The sequence below is a fragment of the Camellia sinensis genome, chromosome 4, assembly GCF_055761805.1.
Source record: "Camellia sinensis isolate YWXY chromosome 4, ASM5576180v1, whole genome shotgun sequence".
Classification (NCBI taxonomy): Eukaryota; Viridiplantae; Streptophyta; class Magnoliopsida; order Ericales; family Theaceae; genus Camellia; species Camellia sinensis.
The window spans coordinates 172,272,603-172,297,195 of NC_138964.1; the positions used below are offsets into that span (position 1 = coordinate 172,272,603).

Genomic DNA, 24,593 nt, shown 5'->3' on the forward strand with positions numbered 1-24,593 from the left:
CTTAGACCTGTGTTAGACAAAGATAGAGTTTTGCAACCAAGAGCTAATGCTTATATTTTTGATATCCCAAAAGTTATTGAAACATAATATTCTAGAGTCCCAAAACAATTAGAATCATGAAACACAGATATTAATTTGAAAACTTTAAATAATCAGAAGAATAAAATATTCGTTACTAATCAAAATCAAGAGAAACTCAAGTTTGAGAAACCTTGGGGCTAACACTTTGCATTGAGAAAGGAATGTTGGGAAACAATTTTTCATGAAATAATTTGGGTTAAATACAGTGGTAAGTCTTAAATGGTGGTGTAGAGACCAAAAAACTGTGTGGATAGGTGTCGAGCCTTCCAGTTAATACTGGTAAAAACGACAGAATATAGGTGTCAAGCCTTCCAGTTAATACTGATAAAAATGACAAATTGGTAGTACTTGTATAGTCTACTTGCAGACACCAGCCTAGGGATTACCTGAGTTGTATTTACCATCTTGGAATTTTATTGAAATTGTTGGATTAATGCGTTTTCAAATTGGCATTGTGTGTAAGATTTTCAAAAGACGAGAAAAATATTTTGAGCATGACATGGCATATGCATTCATCTCATAAGATTGTATAAAATAGATTTGATGAATTGTTTAATTATTTGATTTAATTGATAATGAGATAATTGAATGAATTGAAAAGGATGTCCTGTTGCTATTGAAACATATTTATTTATTTAAGTTAACTTGTTGTGGTTAATTAAATAAATTGGATTTAAGAGATTATGTAATAAAATCATATAGTTTTGACATGATATGATTTCACGTATATGTATGAGTATTTTGGTACTTGCATATCTTCTAATGTTTTAATATGAGATTACTTGATGAGCTAATGGTTACTCACCCCCTGCCTGTACATATGTACAGGAAATGCTTTTTGGATTTGAAGATCAAACAATGGGTTTTACCATTTCATAAGTGTAATGTAGTGATGGGTTGTACTATTTCATTTGTTTGTTTGGCTGAGTGCTATTTTTTTGTAAAGAGTAGTGTCCTTTTTTTTTTATTGTAAGTCTCAGGGCATTTTTTTTATTTGTATAAAAATGTCACTGTTGTATAACGAGAGGGAACATGTATATTTAATTATTCATCATTTCATCAAGGGATGAACTGTCATTTATAAATTGAACTTAATTAATGAATATTATAATGTTATCCGAGTAATAAAATTTGGACCGTGACAGAAATACATAATTTTCATTAAACCATGATAAAGCAATACATGCTAAATATTAAGGACACTGATCAACTCATAAGATATCCAACTCCAATAGTCACAAAGAAAAGGATTTGTATTCCATGAACCACAACATTCATATCCCCATTACAATTACAAGCAAAGCTAGCTAAGTGCCTTCAGTACACGGCAAACAGGTGCACTTGTGAGTTCCCACTAACTGTGTTGAACACTCCGATATATTACTACATTGCTAAAACCCAATTCCATCACCACCAACACCAACATGGCCTCTCTCAAAGACAACCAGTTATTCGACCCCAGTTAAGCAGAGGAAGCATGATCCAATTGTCAAGAACAGAATCACGGAGTACCACCCCAGCTCCTCCCTTTGTCCCCTACTACATACAATACAATTACCATCAAAGTTAGCCTTTACCCAACAACCTGGCAATAAAGTAGGCCTCCCATTCTCCACAGCAGCAACTGTCTCCAGAATATCTCCATCATTCACTACTGAAATCCAGATTACGAGCACAGAGAGCACAAAAAATATGCAGAAACAACAGCTCTATAGCCACAACAACTTGCACAATCAACAAAAGGATAGAAAAGCTTACCTTGAAAATAGCAGTCATTCCTGTCATTGCCTAGATGCATAAGGAGATGTCATCCAAAGCCAATATAAAGTGTCCAATTTTACCATGAATAATTGGGATCTTCCAAAGAAAACATTTTTAAAATTTATGCTGAAATAGACTGAATTTATAAACAAGCAGGACTTACAAAAAGAAAAAGAAAAAGAAAAAGATACTAATTTATTGGAAACTCATATTTTTTATTAACCAAAAATCAACTTGCTTTAAAACATAATAACTTTTTCACTATAATATCTGTATGCAATGACTTCTAACAATCTTATAACTTTTACAAAGCTGATGGAGAAGTAATGAGTTCCCTTACTAGGGCACAAACACCCACAATATTATTTTAGAGAAAAAATAATGTGTTAACATGACAGTCAATGCAACCATGCACCATAGCTTATCCTTTTAATTCATAAAAGCCCCTTACTATAGCTATGGGCTTCATCATTGGTTACATCTAATCTGCAAGAGTCAAATAGGCAAGAATTTTAAGACCCTTTTCCAAGGTTTTAAAAAACGGCCGCAACTGTTACGTAACGGTTGTGGTGGTTACCGCCACCCATTACGGCCGCTTGTGCAGTGTGATTGAGATTCACAGGTATGTTGTCCGTAGCGGTTGCCGTAGCGGCCGTAACGGCGCCGAAACAACCGTAACGACCTGTTACGCACCGTTACATAATAGTTCCGAATTGCTTCTTTCGAAAAAATGCACAAAAAAAAGTTGAAAATGGGGGAAGAGGGATAGAGAGAAAAGGGAAGATAAAGAGAGAATATGGAGGAGCAAGAGATAGAGACAGAGAATAAAGCAGTTGTCTGTTGCATTGGCTGAGGTTGCTGTCTGTTGCATTGGCTAATGTCTGCTGTCTATTGCATTGGATAAGGGTCCTGTTGTATGGTTCTTAGTCTGCTGTTGTAGGGTTCCATCCCTGTTTCCTTCATTATTGGAAAACTTCTCCTAAAAAGCTCTGCTGAGGAAGTATATGGAGGCTACTATGTGGGAGGCTTGGACTCAAGGATAGAGGAGGGGCTGATCTTTCTCATGTTGATCTCAGAGGTGAAAATTTTTCTTGGGCAAATATGACAAAGGTAAATCCGAGCAATGTTAACTTGGAAGGAGCACTAGCTACTGGCAACAAATCTTTCAAGGGTTCAACTATAATTGGTGTTGCTATGTAGAAACATCACTTAACAGTAGTTCAACAAGTTAGAATGTGTCCTAGTTGAATGGCTTTGCCTGTTTTTGGGTAGATGTATGGCTGTATGGTTTTGATGCTGGACTGATATTGTTGTAGTTGATTGTTGTTGGTGTTGTTGTGTTGGGTGGCTGTATGGGCTAAATACTGGTATGCTAGACTGCTGATTGATGTTGGTCTGCTCTGCTTTGTTTGCCTTAATGCTAGCTGATGGTCTGTGCTGATGTTGTTGTGTCGGTTGGTCTCTCACAAACTCTGTGGGTGCTAGCAAATGATAAGATGGGCTTTGTAATTTCCTTTGTACTTCGTTCTTGTTTATTCCATCAATAAAATTTCTTATTTTGCCGATCAAAAAAAGAGAGAGAAGAGGGAAGATGAAGAACATGTTATTGATTTGTTGAAACTGTAAGACCTATGCTATTCTATTCAGCTGCTATCACTCAACCATTTTGTTTGTGTGTGTCTATCTATATATTGTTTGAAAATAATAATAATAAGTGTGGTCGTTATCTATTTGGCTTGGTTAAAATATGTATATATATATATAGATATTTAGACTTTTATGTATTCTCTTACTTTTGTCATTGTTTATCTTATATATAATAGTTAGTGATTAATTTTTTGTATAATATAAATTCATTAATTATTAAAATAAAATGTAAAAAACTCAGTTTATAGTAATTTAAAAACATGAAATATATTGGATCATACTTAAAAATTTATCAATATTTATTTTAAACCCAATAAATATGATCATGAAAAAAAATATGTGTATCGGTAAGTTTTTTTCAAATTGTGCGAAAAATAAAAAAATTCACGGTTCCGGTTACTGCAACCGTTACACTACGGCCTTTACGTCCCACAACCTTAACCGTGCCACCGCCACCGTTATAGTGACCGTAGCCACTTTTCAGAACCTTGCCCTTTTCTCTCTCTCTGTCTCTCTCCCCCACAAACTCCTTGTTTGGAAGATTAAATGGAGGAAGAAAGGTTTGGAGTATTTATTTAAGAGATATATGAAACAGTAACTAGATGTGAGCCCACTTAATAACATGGATCATATGCCTACGAGACTCTTACTATGGATGAATGGGGGGCACCAACTTGAATGGTGTTCCCTAACCATATGATCATATCTGGATTGGAGGGGTTCCATGAACTCCAAATGAAAAAAAAGTGAACAACAAAAAATAATTATTAATTACTCTGTCTTGCTTCTTGAAAGGACAAAAAAAAATTGGACTGGAAAGCATTTTCTCATTCTCATAAAAACAGAAAGCACTAAACTGTGAAGACCTCTCTAAAGAGTTTAATTTGTCTCCATTCCTACCTCTTTTAACAGTCAGTAACAAGAAACAAACAACATGAATAAATACAACATGAATCTTTAATATTCTCAAAAGGTCAAAAATATTTATAAAGCAACTTTGACTTTTGCCGAAGCATAAACTTGCACTCTATTGTGGCACTAGTCATTAGTTCTTTGGTAATAGAACTGCCTTTTAAAAACATTTTTTACAAAATAAAAAATAACTTATGAAGCAATTATTTTATAGATTAGAAACACTATAAGGTTGGGTGCCCACTCAATAATAAGGGGTTACATCACATATCCAGATGACTCCCTACTATTGAAAGGACACACAAACATGAGTGGTGTATCAAACTCATGATAATATCATATTTCGTTATGAAGTGTTTTGTTCCAAAACTCTTGCTCTTTCCCTTTAAAATTGTAAAAAAGATGGGAGAATTAATAATTAATAATTAATTAGGTTGGCAAGTTTTTTAAATATAAGGACCAAGAAATTATTGGGTCCACTCAAAGCACCATGTGGACCTCCACACCAATCACAAAATGACACCTTGACCCCTACCATTGGACCCAATCACTTGAAAATTATTCAAAGTCACAAGTGATATTGTCCCAAACAAATTTAAAACTACAGTGTTCAACACGTCACTATGTACACAAGACCTATACAAATCTACAGACTCAGATCGACTTGAGGAAATGTCACCCGTGGCATTAAACAATTGGTCCTATAGCTTGAACAAATATGACAAGCCTACTAATAGGGGCCAACCACCACGGGTTGTGTGGCATTTTATAAATGGTGTAAAGCATCATATAGCTAGCCTTTACCCAATAATTTTTTTAAAAAAAGAGACAATACTATCAATTGAATTATGTTTACAATCCTTCTTTAACATAGTGAAGCCTTATCATAAAAAATATTAGAAATGTTTGAGACATCTGTTTTTGGGGTTTCACGACCCCCAATTTAATCTTGGGTTTTATTATGTCTGTAGAATCTACTCATATATGTGTGAGTCCCACATTATGAATGATTAGGGTGAAAGTAGAAATTGTGGAAGTCATATATGTGTAGGAGTCTCCATCACAATTGAAAAAAGATTTCAAATACCTCATTAAAAAAGATTTCAAATACCACATGTACCTAATTACAAAAATGAGACAACAAAATTAGGGATGGCAATTTGAACCCGGCCCGACGGGGACCCGACCCCCCATCCCCGATAAAAATGGTTTTTTCCCGAAAAATACCCCCGACGGGCCGGGGATGGTATTAAAAAATAAATCCCCGGTGACATTCGGGCCGGGGACGGTGATATATATTTCATCCCCGGCCCCGGCCCCCGCCCCGGTCAGCCCCCCGATTTATATATATTATATATATGTTACACGCTCTATCTCACACCACACTCTCTATTATATTTATATATTATATTATATTTATCTATTATATTATATATATTTCAACCTTGTTGAATAACTCAGCAGTAGCTCAGAGCTACTAGCTCTATCTCACGCACACTCTCTTCTCTTCTCTCACTCTCTCTCTCTTCTCTTCTCTTTACACAGACACAAACGCAGCGCAGGAGCCTCCTCCAAGCCGCCACCACCTCCTCCTCCTCCTCCAGGCCACTACAGCCTCCTCCTCCGTCGCCACGGCAGATCTAATGGAGTGTAGCACATCGTCGATCTCCACTGCCGATCTCCTTCGCCGATCTCCACCGCCGCCCTCATCAGCTCAGATCTGTAAGATCTGTTATTCTTTTTTTTATTTGTTATTGATTTTTTGATCTGATGATCTGTAATTTTTTTTTTTATCTATTGATCTGTAATTTTTTTTTTTTTGATCTGTTTTTTTTTTTGTTGATGATGTTGAATGTTGAAAAACAGATCTGTTTTTTTTGATGATCTGTTATTCTTTTTTTTTTTTTTTTATCTGTTGATGGTGTTGAATGTTGAAAACAGAGTTGGATCGGGGACTTTTCGGGGTCGAGGAAACCCGATCCCCGTTGGGGACGGGGATGGGGACTGTGACAGGTTCCCCGTCGGGGATCGGGGCCGGAGACGGGGAAGTTTTGGCCATCGGGGATCGGGGACAGGGAGGGTGGTCCCCGGCCCCGCCCCGTTGCCATTCCTAAACAAAATTGGTACATTATTTCCTTTTTCTCCCTCTAACATTATCCAAACAATTATGTTTGGTTTAATGTTTTAAAACGATTTATAAGTTTTATTTAGATTTTTCTTGTTCTTATCTTTAATGTACTATTTTCATGTTTTAATTTTTTTTTTTAACTTTCTAATGTGTTTATTTATTTATTTATTTATTTTTATCTTTAGTAATTTTTTTTCATATTTTCTTCATAAATACCTTACTTTTTATGTACATCAAAAAATGAAAAATATTTTGACTAAAATATGAAAACAGTTTGCTAAACACAAAAAAATACATAAAAGAAAAATCTCAAAAATGGTTTTTGATAAGGAAACCAAACGAGAACAAAATTCTTTCTTTTACCAAAAAGATAAACACCCTTATGGCATGTTTGATTGGGTGGATTAGAGCATGAAATTGAGATTATTAATCCGTGGACTCAATTATCCTATGTTTGTTTTAACATTTTGGTTTTGGATTATTAATTCAATAGATAATTATTCCAACAAATTTGTAGGATTATTAGTAATGTGGTAGGGGTGAGATTATTAATCTAATGGATATTAATCCAATTGGATAATGAATACCACACTAATTTAATAGGATTATTAATACTTCACTATTAATCTTGTGAATCAAACATGACCTTAGATTATTGATTAAACTATATCTAAGAGATCAAGATATGTCTACCCTCACCATCCAAACGACAAGGTTAATCTTAAACTAAAATGCAATCAAAAATGCTTTATACCCCCACTGGGGGTCGACCCCCAGTGAGGTGGAGGCTCGTGATTGGGTGAAAAAAAACTATTTTTTTTTTTTAGTTGTCAGCCAGTGGGGGCGCGCCACCTCACTAGGGTGCGAACCCCCCGCTGGGGGTATTTAGCAGGGTTGAAAATGCAATACAACCAGCTCAAGTGATTCTTCTGACACTGATTGATGGGTGTGGTGGACAAAATGATATCATGTGTCGTGTGTAATAAAGGAAAGCAAGGATGGCACCAAAACCTTCTTGAAAATTTCCCTTCATTACTGTATAGCAAGTTAGCAACAGTCAACCATCGGTGTGTGTGGTCTTCCTGACGGGGAAGAAAAAAGAAGGAAAAGAACATAAATTGTTGGTGGCTTCAATTATATATATATATATATATTTAAGAGTATATGCGTGTGGCTGTGGTTTTAATTTGAAAAACTTTTTGATTATGATATGCAACCTGGCTTGAATTTTGTTCAAGTATCGGATGATGGACGGGACTTTCTCCTAATGTTGCTTTTGATGAAGTTCTGTTTCAAGAAGAAAAAATAACAAACATGGACGCAATGGGTGTTTACTTCGGAAAAATCCTTTTTGGATTGAATCATTTAGCTAAAAATAAGTGATGGCCATGAGGTTACAGGTGAAGAAAGCATGTGAAGAAAGCATAAAGGAAAAAAAGAAGGAAAATGGCAACACTGGTTTTGAAGTTGTGACACAAAAGAAAATTTGAGAAAAAAAATTAGGGTAATATAGACCTTTTATTAATATTGCTAGCAGAGTTGGGGGAGCTTCTATTTGTTCATACCCTTTCCACTTTTTGTACAAACTTAATGATATTTATTTTTATTATAATTTTATCTTAAGTGAAATTACTATTATGGACATCACACAAAATTCAAATAAACACACATTCTCAATGCACATCCACATCCATTTCCACGTTGAAGCTACTGAGACTGACTTCCATACTCAGTTTGCTAAACCTCCACATTCCATCCTCATCCTTTCAAATCCTTAATTGTTAGCTTTCATTCATTAGTTTACACACACTAAACCCCCTTATTTTTTATTCTTAGCTTTTAATTAGTTTACACATTAAACATCATCATTATTCATCATTGTTATGGAAGATTTCCTTTCAAAAAATTTAGATTTTCAGAAGCAGATAAATGTTTATGAGAAAGATGGCTAAGGAAAAGTGAGTTTTGTTATGTGAAAGTCGATTTTTTTTTTCCCCCCGGCATCTTTTGGATAACCAGGATTGAAATATATCAATTTATTCAGTAGTCTACTACCGAAATAATTATGTAATTTCAGAAATTGTCGTCTGAAATAATTTAAATTTTTCGACATTCAACTTCTAAACTGGTAAAAATAATTTGGAAAACTACATTCGAACATTATCATTTTGTTCGATACTGTACTTCTGAATGAAATAATTTTTTTTTTCCATTTTATATTCCAAATTCGTAAATTGCATACTAAATTTGCAATTTCAAATTGCAAAATTGTCTTTATAGTACCATTTCAAATTTATAATGTTATACAAAACATGTAGGAATATGTCTCAACTTAAGGAAGTCAAGTTTGTGCGGATAGTGTGTTGGATTACACTATTCAATTTACAACTAAGCAGGTTCACTTCACGAAATTAAAATGATTGTGTTTTGAATTGCTCAACAAATGTAAATGTTTTATAATATTTATTTGACTTTGTAGGTATTCAAAAGTAAGGATGAAATGCTCAACTGGGTACGTGAAGTTAGAAAGAGAAATGGTTTGGTCATTGTAATCAAAACATCAGACTATGGTGGAATGAAAAAAAGATCCAGGATGCATTTTGCTTGTGAGAGGAGTGGCTAATATAGAGCGACAAAGAAGTTAAAACATGATGACAACAATACATCAAGAATAACCGATATGAAGAAATGTGGTTGTCCTTTTGATAAGAGGGCTCACAGGCTTACCACAAATGATGAATGGACATTGACCGTAGTATGCGGATTACATAACTATCCACCTGTGGAGCACCTTAAGGGACATTCATATGCGGGGAGGCTGTCAAAGAATGAGAAAACATTATTAATGGATATGTTAAAAAACATGGTTAGGCCAAAACAGATTCTAGTGACCTTGAAACAACAAGATGCTCTCACTGTAAGCACACTTAAAACCATTTACAATGTACGCCATCGAAACAGGGTGGTACAGAGAACTAGAAGATCACAAATGTAACACTTATTGAGTGAATTGGCCAAGTATAATTACATTGAGCGCCATTGATGTGAAGAGTTCACGATGACTGTGACAAACTTGTTTTGGGCACATTCTATCAGTTTGGACTTATTTCGGTCTTTCTCACGTATATTGATTATGGATTGCACATATAAAACCAATAGATTTTATTTTCCTTTTCTTGAAATTGTGGGGGTGACATCAACTGAAATGACTTTCTCAATAGCTTTCGCATACTTACAGTTTGAGAGGGCCGATAACTATGCGTGGGTGTTAACTACATTGCGTGATGTCATGAATGGTTTGTTTTGCCAGCGATTATTGTCATTTACAAAAAGCTAGCCTTGATGAATGCCATACATAAGATATTCTCGAGTGGCAGACATTTATTATGTCGTTGGCACATCAGTAAGAATGTATTGACCAAGTGTAAGAAAATGTTTGAGACAAAGCAGAAATGAGAGAAGTTCAACCATGAGTTGAACTCTTTAATGTATTCATCTTCTGAAGCGTCTTAGATCATTACTTAAGAAATTCAGTAGTTATCCCGATGCAGTGCACTACGTCATGGATACTTGGTTAGTTCTTTACAAGGAGAAATTTGTGACAACATGGACATACACGTATATGCATTGTGGCAATGTTACAACCAACCGGTAAGATTACTTTTGTTCCATAAGTTATTAGTAAGTGCCATGTACTTTATTTTTATTTGACTTACATTGAATTAAATAGGGCTGAGAGTGCACATGCAAAACTTAAAAGACAATTGGGTTCATGTCAAGTCTCATTTGAGGCATCATTTGAGAAAATACACACAACAAAGAAGAGGAAACAGAGGTGACTTGTCATGGAGAAGTAGAGTTGTTTGTAAAAAAATTCAATGAAAGTGATAGAACCATGCGGTCGGAGCTTTTGAAGAAGTTGAAAGAGATTGTATGTCCGGGAAGCACTTTTCTAGTTGAGCTGGATGTGAAGCCCAAAACACATCCTCGGGGTCATAAGAAGATCAATGTTTCTACTTGTCGTGACCCTTTGTGCATTTGAGTTGGTGCAATCTGGACATGATTCCTTCTCACCTAGGGACACTCAAATCACTACATTAGCTTATACTTCGGAAACCAAGAAGAAGCGACCTGTTAAGAGAAAGGAGAAGGTAAATGCGAAGGGGAAGGTGTACATTACCAGAATAGTAAAACCTTGTGTATATGTTGATGTTTTCCTTTCTGGGTTGAAACCATACATTAAGTTTGCCAAGGATGTAGCTGTAGATGGGAATTGTGGTTTCAGGGCTATAGTTACTTCCATTGGTCATATAGAAGATGATTAGGCTCAGATTAGACATGATCTTTTGGGTGAGCTGGACACACACAAAGAGGAATGCATTACACTCTATGGGTCCTACGAAAGGTTTGAAAAATTGACAAGCATATTGTCATACTTTGAAGACATTCCTGGCTTCTCACATTGGATGACTATACCAAGCATGGGGCATCTTGTTGCATCGTGCTACAATCTTGTCTTATACTACTTGTTATTACAACAATGTTTCATCTTTTTACCTCTTAAAACAGTGTCGGTACCTCAACTTGATAGACGTGAGATTGCCATTGGGTTTGTCAACAGAGATCATTTCGTCCAGGTATAAGAGAAACTTATCATTTTGTGCATGTACAGGAAGTTATGAGGTATTACCATTAACTCAATTGACATTTGGTGTAGGTTTTTTTTGTAGCCAATCCATCCAGTTCCTCCTATAGCCACTAATTGGCGAAAGCACCGTCACCATTGCGCTGTAGACTGGGATAATGCATAAGTGCGCCGCATTCAGCATTTTAAGGACATCATTCGTGATACTGTAGCTACTTGAGAGCCATTTGATGTTGTTGATGTCGAATGACACATGTATGCATTTGACAATGTTAGAACTATGGAAGAAATTAATGGATGTGTTTTTTGATATTGATGTGTTCTGTGGCATAGATTGAATGTTATCGACCACTGAAAAACGTACATCCTAACAGAAACAATAAATAAGCTCTAGCAGCGCACTGTATAGCCTTCTCTAGGTCTGAATCCGTGACACCAGCAAACTGACTTCACAACCACTCAAGCCTGATTGAATTCTCACCAGCAGTAAAAACCTTGTCATGTGCTACATGTTCAGTAATCCCCATGCAACCAGTAGTGTAACTCTTTGAAGATCCGTCACATCTTGTACGCTGACTGATCTGCCTACACTGGGTAAGTTAAGAATAGTGCCAACATTATCTAAGGTCAAGGTCATCTCACCAACTGTCATATGAAATGTGTTTGTCCAGTTTTGTTGCGAGATGGTAACCTGAGACAAACACATTTCATATGACAGTTGGTGAGATGACCTTGACCTTGGATGATGTTGGCACTATTCTTAGCATTTCCATTGTAAGCAAATCAGTCAGCGTACCAGATGTGACGGATCTTCATGGAGTTACATTACTGGTTTCTGGCTTGGGGATTCGTATAGCACATGACGAGATTTCTACTGTTGGTGGGAATTTAGTTAGGCTTGAGTAGTTGCGAAGTCAGTTTGCTGGTGTCACAGATTCAGACTCAGAGGAGGCTATACAGTGCGCTGCTGGAGCTTATTGTTGTTTTTGTTGGAATGTACGCTCTTCAATGACAAGAGTGGCGACAAGATTCCTGTTGTTTACCTTGGCTTATTGATGGATTTGGGATCCATTCATACTTACGCCTGGGGTGCTGCTGCATTAGTATTTTTATACAGACAGTTGAGGTATGCTAGTTGGTCTGATATTAAGCAGATGGGTGGTTATATGACTCTTCTGGAGGCATAGATTTATGAGCACTTTCGAGCATTCTGACTTCACCAAAACATGGGCTACGATGAAAACATGTCACACATGTAGCATTAAACATCTAGAAGAGAGGCAGATTCCTCCATTAATCATTTGAAATCTTTTCGAACAGAGCTTGACAGTTTGGTAGCAACTGATGTAAGTTTACTCGTCCTAAGATAATTTTAATATTTTCCATTTATCTTACCCTTTATATACTTTAATTCAAAAATACTTTACGTTTACAGGTTATTTGGGATCTATACCATAGTTAGAGAGACTGGCATCTATATAACCCGGTTAAGTTCTACTATAGATGCTTGAAGTGCTTAGACGTGGTCGAACCTTATCATCCAAATAAAGTTCTGAGGCAGTTTGGCAGGATGCAAACCATCCCAGATACTAGGAATGGCAACGGGGCGAGGCGGGGCTGGGGACTACACTACCCGTCCCCGAAAGTGATAAACCCCCGTCCCCGCCCCCGATTCCCAGCGGGAAGCCCATCCCCACCCCCGCTCCTGCCCCCAATCGGGGATCGGATTTCCCCGATACCGAAATATCCCCGATCTTTTTGTATTATTATTATTTTGGTCAATACAATAACATAAGAACAAAACAAAAAAAAAATTAATCTGTTTTCATCATCATCATCATCAACAACAACAACAATCATCAACTTAAAAAAAAAAAAAAATTGAAATTGAAATTGAAATTGAAGAGAATTATTGAAAAAAAATTTGAAATTCGAAAGAAAAAATCTAAAATCTAAAAAAAAAAAAATTTGAAATCTAAAAAAAAAAAAAAAAAATCTGAAATCTCTTTTCATTATCAGATCATTAAACTGAGCTACAACTCTAGTCTAGAGTTACAAATCTATTTTCATCATCATGAGTCTGTAGATCGTTGAGCTGCTGCAACTCTAGATCGTTGAGCTGCTGCTCGCGGTCCATACTGAGGGGAACGACGATGATGATGGTGGTTCCGGCGAGGCGATCCACGAGGTTTCGGCGAGGCGACATCGCTGCTGCTAGATCTCGAGAGAAAATGAAAGGCCCAATCTATTGAAAATGAGAGAGGCAAGAGAGAAAATGAGAGGCGGTACTAATGGTGTAATGTTTTAGGGTTTAGTTTTATATATAGAGAGGGGTAAAATGGTAATTTTACTTCGAGGATCAACCGGGACGAGGGCGGGGACGAGGCTTGGACACTTATCCCCGTCCCCGACCCAAAACTGGTCGAGGATTGATTTTTTAATACCATCCCCGCCCTGTCGGGGATATTTTTCGAGAGAAAACCGCTCAAATCGGGATCGAAAGGTCGGATCCCCGTCGGGCTGAGTTCAAATTGTCATCTCTACCAAAAACACCGTTGGCTCCCACTCGTAGTGCTCAAGGCAACATATCTACACGATATAAAATTATGTATGGATACTTGGATAGGATCTAGGAGGCTTGGGATAACTACGTGTTGTGTGAGTAGCAAAGGAGCACACCTGTTCGTCAGCCTTGGGAATGCATACTAGGTTACATGAATTGGTATAAGAATATCACGCATCTATATCTTGAGCGCAATGATGGACCACGTGTGCATGAACATTAGGATTTCAGCCAACATGCCGATGTAATATATTATCATCTTTTATGCATTTGTAACTTACTTTTGCTTTTCTGATATGTTCCCTAAAATGTGATATTCTTTTCAAATGCAACGTATTGCATATGCACTGAGAATTGCACATCCTATCATTCAGGCTAGTTATGAGGACAGGATTCGACATCTTCAACGACTTTACCAGGCTATCAAGGCTATGGCGCATGTCCTTGAAAGTCAACACATTGACGAAGCTAGACCTAGTTGTACTGGAGACCGTTTTTCATCTCCGGCATTGACATACAATCGTAGGCCTAGTCGTAGGCATACAGATGATTCGTGATATGTTATTTGTTAGTTGATGAATTTTTTGTGGTGTTTTTGTAAGCTGACTTTGTTGTACACATTTTTTAATGACATTATAAAAGATATTTTGTTATTAAAATAGAATGGTAACAATGGTCGATGACATTATAAATGATATTTTCTTATTAAAATGTAATGGTAACAATGGTCGATAACATTCAATCTATACCAAAGAACTAATCAACATCAAAAAATAAATCTCTTAATTTCTTCCATAGTTCTAACATTGTCAAATGCATACATGTATCATTCAACATCAGAAACATTAAATATCTCTCGAGTAGCTACAGTATCATGAATGATGCCCTTAAAATGCTGAATGCGGTACACATATGCATCATCCCAGTTTGCTAAACCTCTATATATTTCTAAACTAACAAACTAGGATGATGCATATGATGCATTGTTAACAATTCTAGTTTAGAAATATATGCATTCAAAGAGTGGAAAGGATGTGCAAATAGAAGCTCCCCAGAGTTAGTCTTTGCATTTTACGCCAAATCTCAAGGGGTATATATTTCTAAACTAGAATTGTTAACAGAGTTGGTCTTTGCATTTGACACCAAATCTTAATGGAGAAGGGGGTAATGAATTGAAAATTGTTTGCTAAATGATATCCCCCACTCAGACTTCACTAGGTTGGAGGCAATAAAGAAACAAAATCATTAATACCTCAATTTCAACTTTAAACCATTTGGAGCTATACCATAAAGAAAGCTTATGATGGTGGGAAAGAACCAAGTGGTTCTATATCATCTTCTTGTATAAGCATTAACAGCTACTCATGTTTAAAACCAAGTGGATCTACACACAAACACCTACTTTACGTCCAACTATTTTATTTTTAATGGAAACATTGATAAAAGAAAATAATGTTTAACCAAATTAAGATCAACAAAGTAGGCAGGTCCAACAATGTTATGACCAAAATAAGAACAAATTTCCACACAACTAATGAAAAAACTAAGGGTATATTTGGTAACGTTTACGTTTTCAGTTTATATTTACAAAAATTTTATAAATTGATTTTTGTTTATTTTTTGTTTATTTTTAAAAAAACATAAACTACAAACGCGCTTAGTAATTGGCAAAATGTTTAAAAAATTTAAAAAATATAAAAAAGAGTGAGAAATGGCAAGTGGTGACAAGTGGCAGCGGAAGACGGTGGTGAAAAGTGGTGACGGTGGGTGGCAAGTAGCGGGTAGGTGACGGTGGTGGGTGGTGGTGGCAGGTGGGTAGTGGATGGCGGATAGTGGCGGGTGGATGGTGGTGACAAGTAGGTGGCGAGTGGTGGTGGTGGTGGTGGTGGTGGTGGTGGGTGGGTGACGGTGGGTGGCAAGTGGTGGTGGCAAGTGGGTAGTGGTGTCAGGTAGGTAGCGGGTGGTGATGGTGGGTGGTGGCGGGTAGGCAGCGGGTGGTGGTGGTGGGTGAGCGGGTGACGGTGGCGGGTGATAGGTGGTAGTGAGTGGGGGGTGGTGGTGGTGGTGGTGGGTAGTGGTGGCTGGTGGGTGGCTGGTGGTGATAGGTGGTGGATGATGGTAGCAGGTGGGTGGTGAGTGGTGGTGGCAAGTAGATGGCGGGCGGTGGATGGTAGTAGCAGGTGGTAGGTGGTGGCGGGTGGATAGCAAGTGGGTGGTGGTGGTGGTGGTGATGGCGGCGGCGGCGAGGAGTGGGTGGTGGTAGCGAGTGGGTGGCAGGTGGGTGGTGGTGGCAGGTAGGTGGTGAGTGGTGAGTGGTGATGGTGACGGAAGACGGTGGTGGAAAATGGTGACGGGTGACGGCTAGTGTTGGGTGGTAAAAAAAATAAAAATAAAAACGAAAATACATTTTTTGTGTTTTCATTTTTTGACCAAATTTATAAACTGAGACTACTGATTTTATAAATTAAAAATTTTACCAAACAAATTTTTATTTGAATTTTTAAAATTTCTGTAAATATAAATAAAAAAAATTAAAAACGTAAGTGTTACCAAACGACAGCTGGATAATCACTCTTAAAATAAAAAAAAAAAAATATTTTCTCTCCATTTCTTACAACTCCTTAGGTGGAAAAACATATCAAGAGCAAAGAAACGGTAATAATTTTGGTTCAGATTATTGCAAACTCAAACACAATTGTTTGCAAATCAAATTCAAAGAATCATTTTTCAATATTTAACTCCAAAAACTGAAACAAAGACTACAAACTTTAAAAACCAGGAAAAAGTATTGTGCTCTCAGTCAATAGGGCCAAAGATTTTCCACATGAGAAAGCTGGAGGAAAAGCAACCCTCTCAAAGATTTAAACCACAAATGAAGAAAACCCTACTAGTAAAGTGCTAAACAATGCCCTCATCTTCTCTCTAAAAGATAAGAAAGATTCACACTGTTAGAGAAAAGATTCATCAAACACCAACAAGCACTCAACAAGTAAAAGCACTTATTAATCCCCTCATTTTTAGCTTAAATCCAAGTGAGTTACCCCAAACCCCTCAACCCTCTCTTCAGTGTGGTTAAAGCAAAAAACATCATCGAGCAAATCAAAATAAAATTTTAAAATAAAAAAACAACGAGACCAAGATCGAAATTGAAGGGTAGAGTGTAGTACCTACGAGAAAAAGCAAGAATCCACAGGAAACTTGGAATCTGCATGTCCAGAGGTACCCTGTGTTTTTGAATTTGATTTTGCATCTCTTTCGTGTTTCCCGTGCTATTAGCTTAACAGAGGAAATCATAGCGACAGATGCTTGTTCTTGATTGGAAACACATTGAAATTTTCCGAGAAAAAATTTAAGTTAAAAAGAGAAAATAAAAAGGAAATTAGATTGAGGTCTTGGTGAGGCGTGAATCTGATGAGATCGATGATGGCGAATTTATAGGGTGAGGAAGTTAGGGTTTGGCGCACGATGACCTCATAATTACATATCTGCCCCTTGCCATGATTTGTCCGTTTGGGAAGTGAATTGACTTTTTAATTTTTTTAGTTATTTTAGACTGAGTTAAAAAGCTTAATTTGGGAAAGACTTTTTAACTTTTTGACATTTTTTGTGAGAGAATAGTGTAATAATGATGGATTAAATGTGATGTTTTGTTTGTTCTGGTTAAAATAACTTATTTTGTCTTTTGTGATTAAAATAGCCACAAACTAACTTTGCCAAATGGATACATAGATTTTGGTAGGGGTGTACGCGGTGCGGTTCGGGCAGTTTGAGAGGAAAATTACAAATCGAATGGCGGGTTAGCGGATTAGTGGATTGACAAATTGCGATTTGGGCGATTTTTGACTGATTGACGGATAGAAGAATATTTTAACTAATTATTATACATTTGCATAATATATAACACTAATTTGTATAATATTTTTTAGATATATAACATAAAGTAATTTTACATAATATGTTTCATAGATATAATCACTAATTTGTAATAAATTTCATATTTTAAATATCTCTCACTTATTTTTATATTGATATTTCATTGAAAGTTAAAAAATATATATGTATTAACTATAGCGGAGCGGAGCGGTTCGGTTGGCAAATTATAAATTTTAAAGTTTAAACCGCGGTTAGCGGTTAGAGCGGTGCAGATTGATGCAGATCGGTGCGGTTTTAGCGGATTTGGCGGTATTTTGCACAGCCCTAGATTTTGGATTGTTTTGAAAATTGATTTTTTTTTTCATCTTTTTTAGTGTTTTTTTTTTTTGTTGTTGAAAAAACGTGTACAAGGTAGATATGATATGACTTAAAATAGGTAAAAAGTTGATCATTTTTCCAAAATAGTCATTTGTTGGATTCGGTAACTTTCATTAAATTAAAAGGAAGGGTGATTATTTAGTATTCTCGTAGCGTGGACACATGGTGTTTTATGAGATTTTAATTGGTAAAAAATGGTAAGGATCCACAATTTATGTTGAGATGAAAAATAACGTAGAGACTAAATAATTGATGATTGACTTGAAATATAACCATGTAATATTTCAAAATTATTAAATAATTTTTCTTAAAATGAAATGACTTGCCTTTACTTAAAATTTTAATTGAATCAGATAGTTGAAATTAAATAAAAAATTATGATTGATAAAAGTTATTAAACAAAAAAAAATTACCAATAAGAATTTTTTAAAAATTTTAATTAAATTATATTTTTATAAATTCCTACTGATGAAAAAATTTCTATTTAATAATTCTTCTCGGTAAAAAACATTAACTATCTTATCGAAATGAAAGTCGAACTGAGAGAAACCAAATCCAATTAAAAAGTTAAAAAATTGAGAATAGGTAGGAATGGCAACGGGGCGGGGCGGGGCGGGGCGGAGCGGGGCCGGGGACCACACCCACCGTCCCCGATCCCCGAAAGTGACAAATTCCCGTCCCTGTCCCCGATCCCCGGCGGGGAGCTCATCGCCCCTCCCGTCCCCGCCCCCGATCGGGGATCGGGTTTCCCTGACCCCGAAATATCCCCGATCTTTTTTTTTTTAACACAAAATTAATCTTTTTTTTCACAACAACAAAAAAAAAATTGAATCTATCATCAAAATTTAATCTGTTTTTTCAGTATTCATCATCATCATCAACACTCATCATCAACAACTTTAAAAAAAAAAAAATCTGAAATTGTATCTATCATCATCATCAACATAAAAAAAAAAGAAGAAGAGAGATCTGAGATTGTTCTGTTCATCACCCACACACACGTATATATATATATATATCTATCTATCTATCTATCTATCAGCATCATCAACAATCATCATCACACATACACACATATATATATACATACATACATACATACATACATAGAGGTAGAGAGAGAGAGAGCTTCACGATCTGTAATCTGTTCAAATCAGTGATCGGTGGTGGCAACGGTCACGATCTGTTCACGAGCGGCGGTGAGGGAGAAGCGACAGCGATCAACGTCGTGTGTGAGAGAGTGAGAGAGGGAGGCGAAAACAGCACTGCCGTCGTTGTGAAAGAGAGAGAGAGGGAGTCCAAACCTAAGCCGTGAGTGTGAGAGAGAGAGAGAGAGAGAGAGTCCAACCCTAAGCCGTGACTGAGAGAGAGAGAGAGGCCCAACACTTCTGTGTGAGTGTGAATGAAATGTATGAGAACTAAACCTAAGCACACACACACACACATATATATATATATATATACTGGGCATAATTGTAATTTTACATTGGGGATATTCGGGGCGGGGGTCGGGGGCGGGGATCGGGGGCGGGGCCGGGCCGGGTTCGGGGATGGGATATGTATCCCCGAACCCGGCCCGAACATCATCGGGGATTTTTTTTTGAATACCGTCCCCGGCCCATGGGGGATATTTTTCGGGGAATAACTGCTCGATTCGGGGTAGGGGGTCGGGTCACTGTCGGGACGGGTTTAAATTGCCATCCCTAAGAATAGGTGCTTATTGTGCTCCAAGCACAGCAGGTTTGTTGTTCGTCAATACGACAATGTTTTGCTCACCTTCAATTTTTTTTATTAATTGTTTCCCTTGAAACAGGCTTCTCCTTTTATTTTTTATTTTTTATAGTTTTTCTTGAAGAATAAAGTTATCTGTATCAATTGATATACTAATTAGTTTATTAACAAATAATATAACATATTTTAGAGGTTTGAATATTTATAATTTGTATAATATATGGGGCCTATAATTTTAAAGGTGTAATATTATAACATATGTTGATGTAGGGATATATTTTCTGGTACCAACACGTGGCAAGGTGACGCCGATGTGTCAGCTGAGGTGCCACGTGTCCTGGTCATTATGCCGAGGTTATCTCCGAAGATATCAGAATCTGAGATAAATGGATAAGGGACAAGAGTCCTAGAATGAAAGGGAGACTTAGTCAAGATGAGGATAAAACTCTTAGGGAGTTTATCTTTATCTCTTGAGGAGTCCAAAGTAAGTATTGAATTGGAGTCCATAGAAGTCAGGCTTCTAGTGGGACTAGGATTGTGTTAACTATAAAAGAGAGACACCCCCGTGGGTCTAAGGTACCCAATTTATGCTTTGAGTAGTGAGTTTAGCACTTGATTTTCTTTGAAAGATATACTGACTTGATCGTCGGAATGCCCCCGGGTGGAAGAGCCACCGCCGAAGCCTTCTCTTTCTGTTACAGGTTAACTGAAGCCATCCATTCGCCGGTGCTCTCTGGCTGATTACTAAATGGACAGTGTGATCAGAAAATCACTCACACAATTTGGCGCCGTCTGTGGGAACTTAGAAGAATAGATGGCCAGTAACAGACAGAGGAAAAAGATTCGGGACGACACTCCTGCTGGGAGTGGCAGACCAATCGACCTTGATATTGAAGGAGACAACCACAATGCAGAAACCCGTGACCAGGGCCACGGAGAGAAAGACGTTGGCCAGGAGGGCGACAATTCGAAGAAGACAGACCAAAGCAAGTACTATAACGAAGATAACCTCCAGGTATGGAAGGATAGGTGCCTGCGGAGGGATGAAGAAGTAAAAGAATTTGCAAACAAGTTGGCAGACCTGCAGTCGGTCGTCAACTTCATGACGCAAAACAATGTCATGCAGCCACCGTACCAACTGCACGACACGCCGATTCCAGCAACTAATACTCAGAAAGGAGGAAGGAAAGCAATCCCCAAAGCCTCTCAGCATACCAGAAGCGGAAGGCACTCTTACCAACCTTCTAGGGAAGTCGGACAAGAGGAGTCCCGAAGGACATATCACACAAAGGACTCAGAGCCCAAAGAACATCGGCATGTTCAAAGGCAAACGCTCTGCTTTGACACAACCCATGGAGAAAGATCAAAACGGGCCCACCACGAGGCCGAAAGTAGTGTGCCGAAAAGATTGAAGTCCAAAGATAGCCGAGCTCTAGGAAGGAGTAAAGAAGACTTGAGAGATTACCTCAAGAGGAAGCAACAGAATGCTGAAGCCGAGGTAACTTCTCCGGTTAAGCCGAGGACACCATTCTCAGTAGAATTGGATAAATTTGAAGCACCAAAGAGATTCAGTATGCCGAGGTTCCAAATATATGATGGTAAGTCAGATCCCAACTTTCACGTTGGACTATACCTGAATTCAATGGCATTATATAGTGGGAACGAGCCGTTGCTCTGTAAAGTATTCCCTTCATCCTTCGGGGAGATTGCATCAGATTGGTTCCATAAACTACCGAAAGAAAGCGTAAAGACTTGGGAAGGCCTGGCCGAGATGTTTGTGGCCAGGTTTGTGATGAACAAACTACAGCCCTTGAGGGTCGACGCACTGATGGCTTTAAAAATCACAAAGGATGAAGGCCTTAGGGCTTACGCAAAAAGGTACTACGAGGTGTTCAATCGAATACCCGAATGCAACCAAGAGGTGGCGGTCGTGTCTTTCAAGAACGGCCTGAAAGATGACTACCCACTACGGAAGTCTTTGGCAAAGACATTGCCAAAAAGCATGGAAGAATTCATGGGGAGAATTGAGAAGTACGCCAGAGCCGAGGAGGATACATCGGGAAACAAAGAGACAAAGCAGGAAAAAGGAAATGGCTTGTCGAAGCGAAGCCGAGGTAACAATGGATCGATTAAATAAGAAACGAAATTGAGGGCTAAACAGGCAGTAGCGACTGTGTTCTGAATCCCGGTCCACAAAGTCCTAAATCAAATACGAAACCAGCCCTATTTCAGAGCACCGTCAAAAACACCAGGGGAATTTATGGGAAGAAACGTCGGTAGGTGTTGTGCTTACCACGATGAAGAAGGGCACCCAACTCAAGGTTGCAGAGCCCTAAAAGCACATTTAGAAGACTTGGTGAGACAAGGCCATCTGAGGGACCTTGTCGATGAGGCCAAGACAAGGGAAGAACAGGCAAGATTGCTCAAGCACCAGCAGCTCCGCCTCCCTCAACACAGCAACCACAGGCAGGAGGACCACTGGTGGTTAATGCAATTCACTCAAAGGTGAACGAAAACGACATACGAGGGGAGACCCAGAAGGTAAAACACCTACAGCACGTAAACCAGGTCGGACATAAAAGACCTCGGCCTGAAGAATGCCAGGGACCGACGATAGCCTTTACTAAAACCGACCTAGAGATGGTCCAGCATCCACATAATGATGCCTTGGTAGTATCCCTCCAGGTCGGGGAGTGCCAAGTGAAACGCATCCTGATTGATCAAGGCAGCTCTTGCAACATCATGTATGTTAGATGTTACAAGGAGCTGGGCCTTCATCCTGATGACTTGGAGCAGTCCAATGGCCTGATGGTCAGCTTCAATGGAACGCCGACGTGGCCACTGAGCGCAGCAAGCTTGGAGGTGCAGGCTGGCACCAGAAAAATCAAGACAGAATTCACCGTCATTGACACACTCTCCCCTTACAACATCATCTTGGGAAGGCCATGGTTACATGCAATGGGGGCAGTTCCCTCAACATTGCATCAACTATTGCGATTCCCAATAAAGCATGGGGTAGAGGAAGTTAGAGGCGATCAGCTACAGGCGAAGAATTGCTCCATGGCAGCAATGAAATCTACCTGCAGCGTGCGAGAGCCAGAGAAGGCAGAAATTGAAGATGAGGACGTGAAAGTCCTAGAAGACGTCGGCAAAGAACCAGCCGAGAAGAGCGAAGAGGCACTAAAGAAAATCCTCGTCTAGGATGGGGATGAAGAACGCTTCTTTTTTCTTGGCTCGGGCTTAGCCGAAGAAGAGGAAAAAGAGTTGGAAACTTTTTTGAGAGCAAATATTGAGGTGTTCGCTTGGACACCTTACGAAATGCCTGGCATTGACCTCGAGGTCACTTGCCACAAACTGAATGTTGACAGGTCGGCCAAACCTGTAATTCAGCGAGCCAGAAGACCGACATTGATACACGTCGAAGTAGTAGAAGAAGAAGTAGACAGATTTCTAGAGGCCAGGGCCATTAGAGAAGTGCACTACCCAACATATCTAATACAGTGGTGGTATACAAGAAGAACGGTAAATGGAGGGTCTGCGTAGACTTTACCGGCCTCAACAAAGCTTGTCCCAAAGACAGCTTTCCCCTGCCCAAAATTGACCAGCTAGTAGATGCCACTTCAGGGCATGGAAGAATGAGTTTTCTAGATGCCTACAGGGGGTACCACCAGATCGCCATGTACCCCCTAGGCGAAGAAAAAATCGCATTCATCACCCCAAAAGGCCTGTACTGTTACAGAGTAATGCCTTTCAGGTTGAAAAACGCAGGAGCAAATTACCAAAGGCTGGTAACCAAAATGTTCAAACACCTGATTGGCCGAACAGTAGAAGTCTACATTGACGACATGGTCGTTAAGACTAAAGAGCCTAAGGGTCATCTCGCCGATCTAAAAGCAGTCTTTGAAATCCTTAAAACATATCGGCTCTGACTCAATGCATCGAAGTGTGCATTTGGAGTTGGATTTGGTAAATTTTTAGGATGCCTGGTAACTAGAAGGGGCATCGAGGCCTGCCCAGATCAGATAAAGGCCATCCTAGAGTTGAAGAGCCCTACGTCGGCAAAACAGGTGCAGATGCTAACTGGAAGAGCCGCAGACCTAAACAGATTCATCAGCAGAAGTTCAGACAAATGTAAACCTTTCTTCAACCTGGTAAAGAAGGCCATGGACTTCCTGTGGACTGAGGAATGTGAGGCCGCTTTGGCTGACCTAAAGAAGTATCTGACCACGGCTCCAGTCCTCTCAACACCTGAACTTGGGGAAGAACTGTTTTTGTATTTGGTAGTCTCAGAACACGCAGTAAGTGCAGTATTAATCCGAGAGGAAAAAGGGGAGCAAAAGGCTGTTTATTATGTAAGCAAAACCTTGGCCGATTCAGAAACAAGGTACCTACCACTAGAGAAATTAATGCTGGCCTTAGTAATGGCTTCAAAGAAACTGAACCATTACTTTCAAGCGCACAAGATTATAGTGCTAACAGAGCACCCACTGAAGTCCCTGTTACAACAAGGAGACTTAACTAGAAGAATAGCAAGATGGGCAGTAGCCTTGGGCCAGTATGACTTGGAGTTCAGGCCGAGAATAGCAATTAAGGGCCAAGTTTTGGCCGACTTCGTGGCCGAATTCACGCCAGAATCCATCGAACATCGGGCTCCGTTGAGCCAAGATGAATGATGTCCAAGCAAATAAGGAGAAACCCAGCCAAAGGCAAAAGAACAAAGAAAGGAAAAAACAAAGACCCTGCAGCATTTACATCGGCGACTCCTTTCGTCTGTTTATCGATGGGAGCTCAAACCGGCAAGGAGCGGGGGCAGGAGTAGTGTTAATATCTCCTGATGGGGAGATATTAGAACAGTCCATTCGATTAGGGTTCAA

At 38.6% G+C, this 24,593-nt stretch overlaps 1 long non-coding RNA gene across 1 annotated transcript; it reads right to left on the minus strand.

Annotated features, from left to right (window-relative positions):
- Positions 1-1,220: 1,220 nt before the first annotated feature.
- Positions 1,221-17,164, minus strand: LOC114304296 (uncharacterized). Its single transcript, XR_003644011.2, has 2 exons — positions 16,905-17,164; positions 1,221-9,347 (listed from the first exon to the last, which is right to left on the minus strand). It is a non-coding gene; the product is annotated as an uncharacterized LOC114304296 (long non-coding RNA).
- Between the last annotated feature and the right edge of the window lie 7,429 nt (positions 17,165-24,593).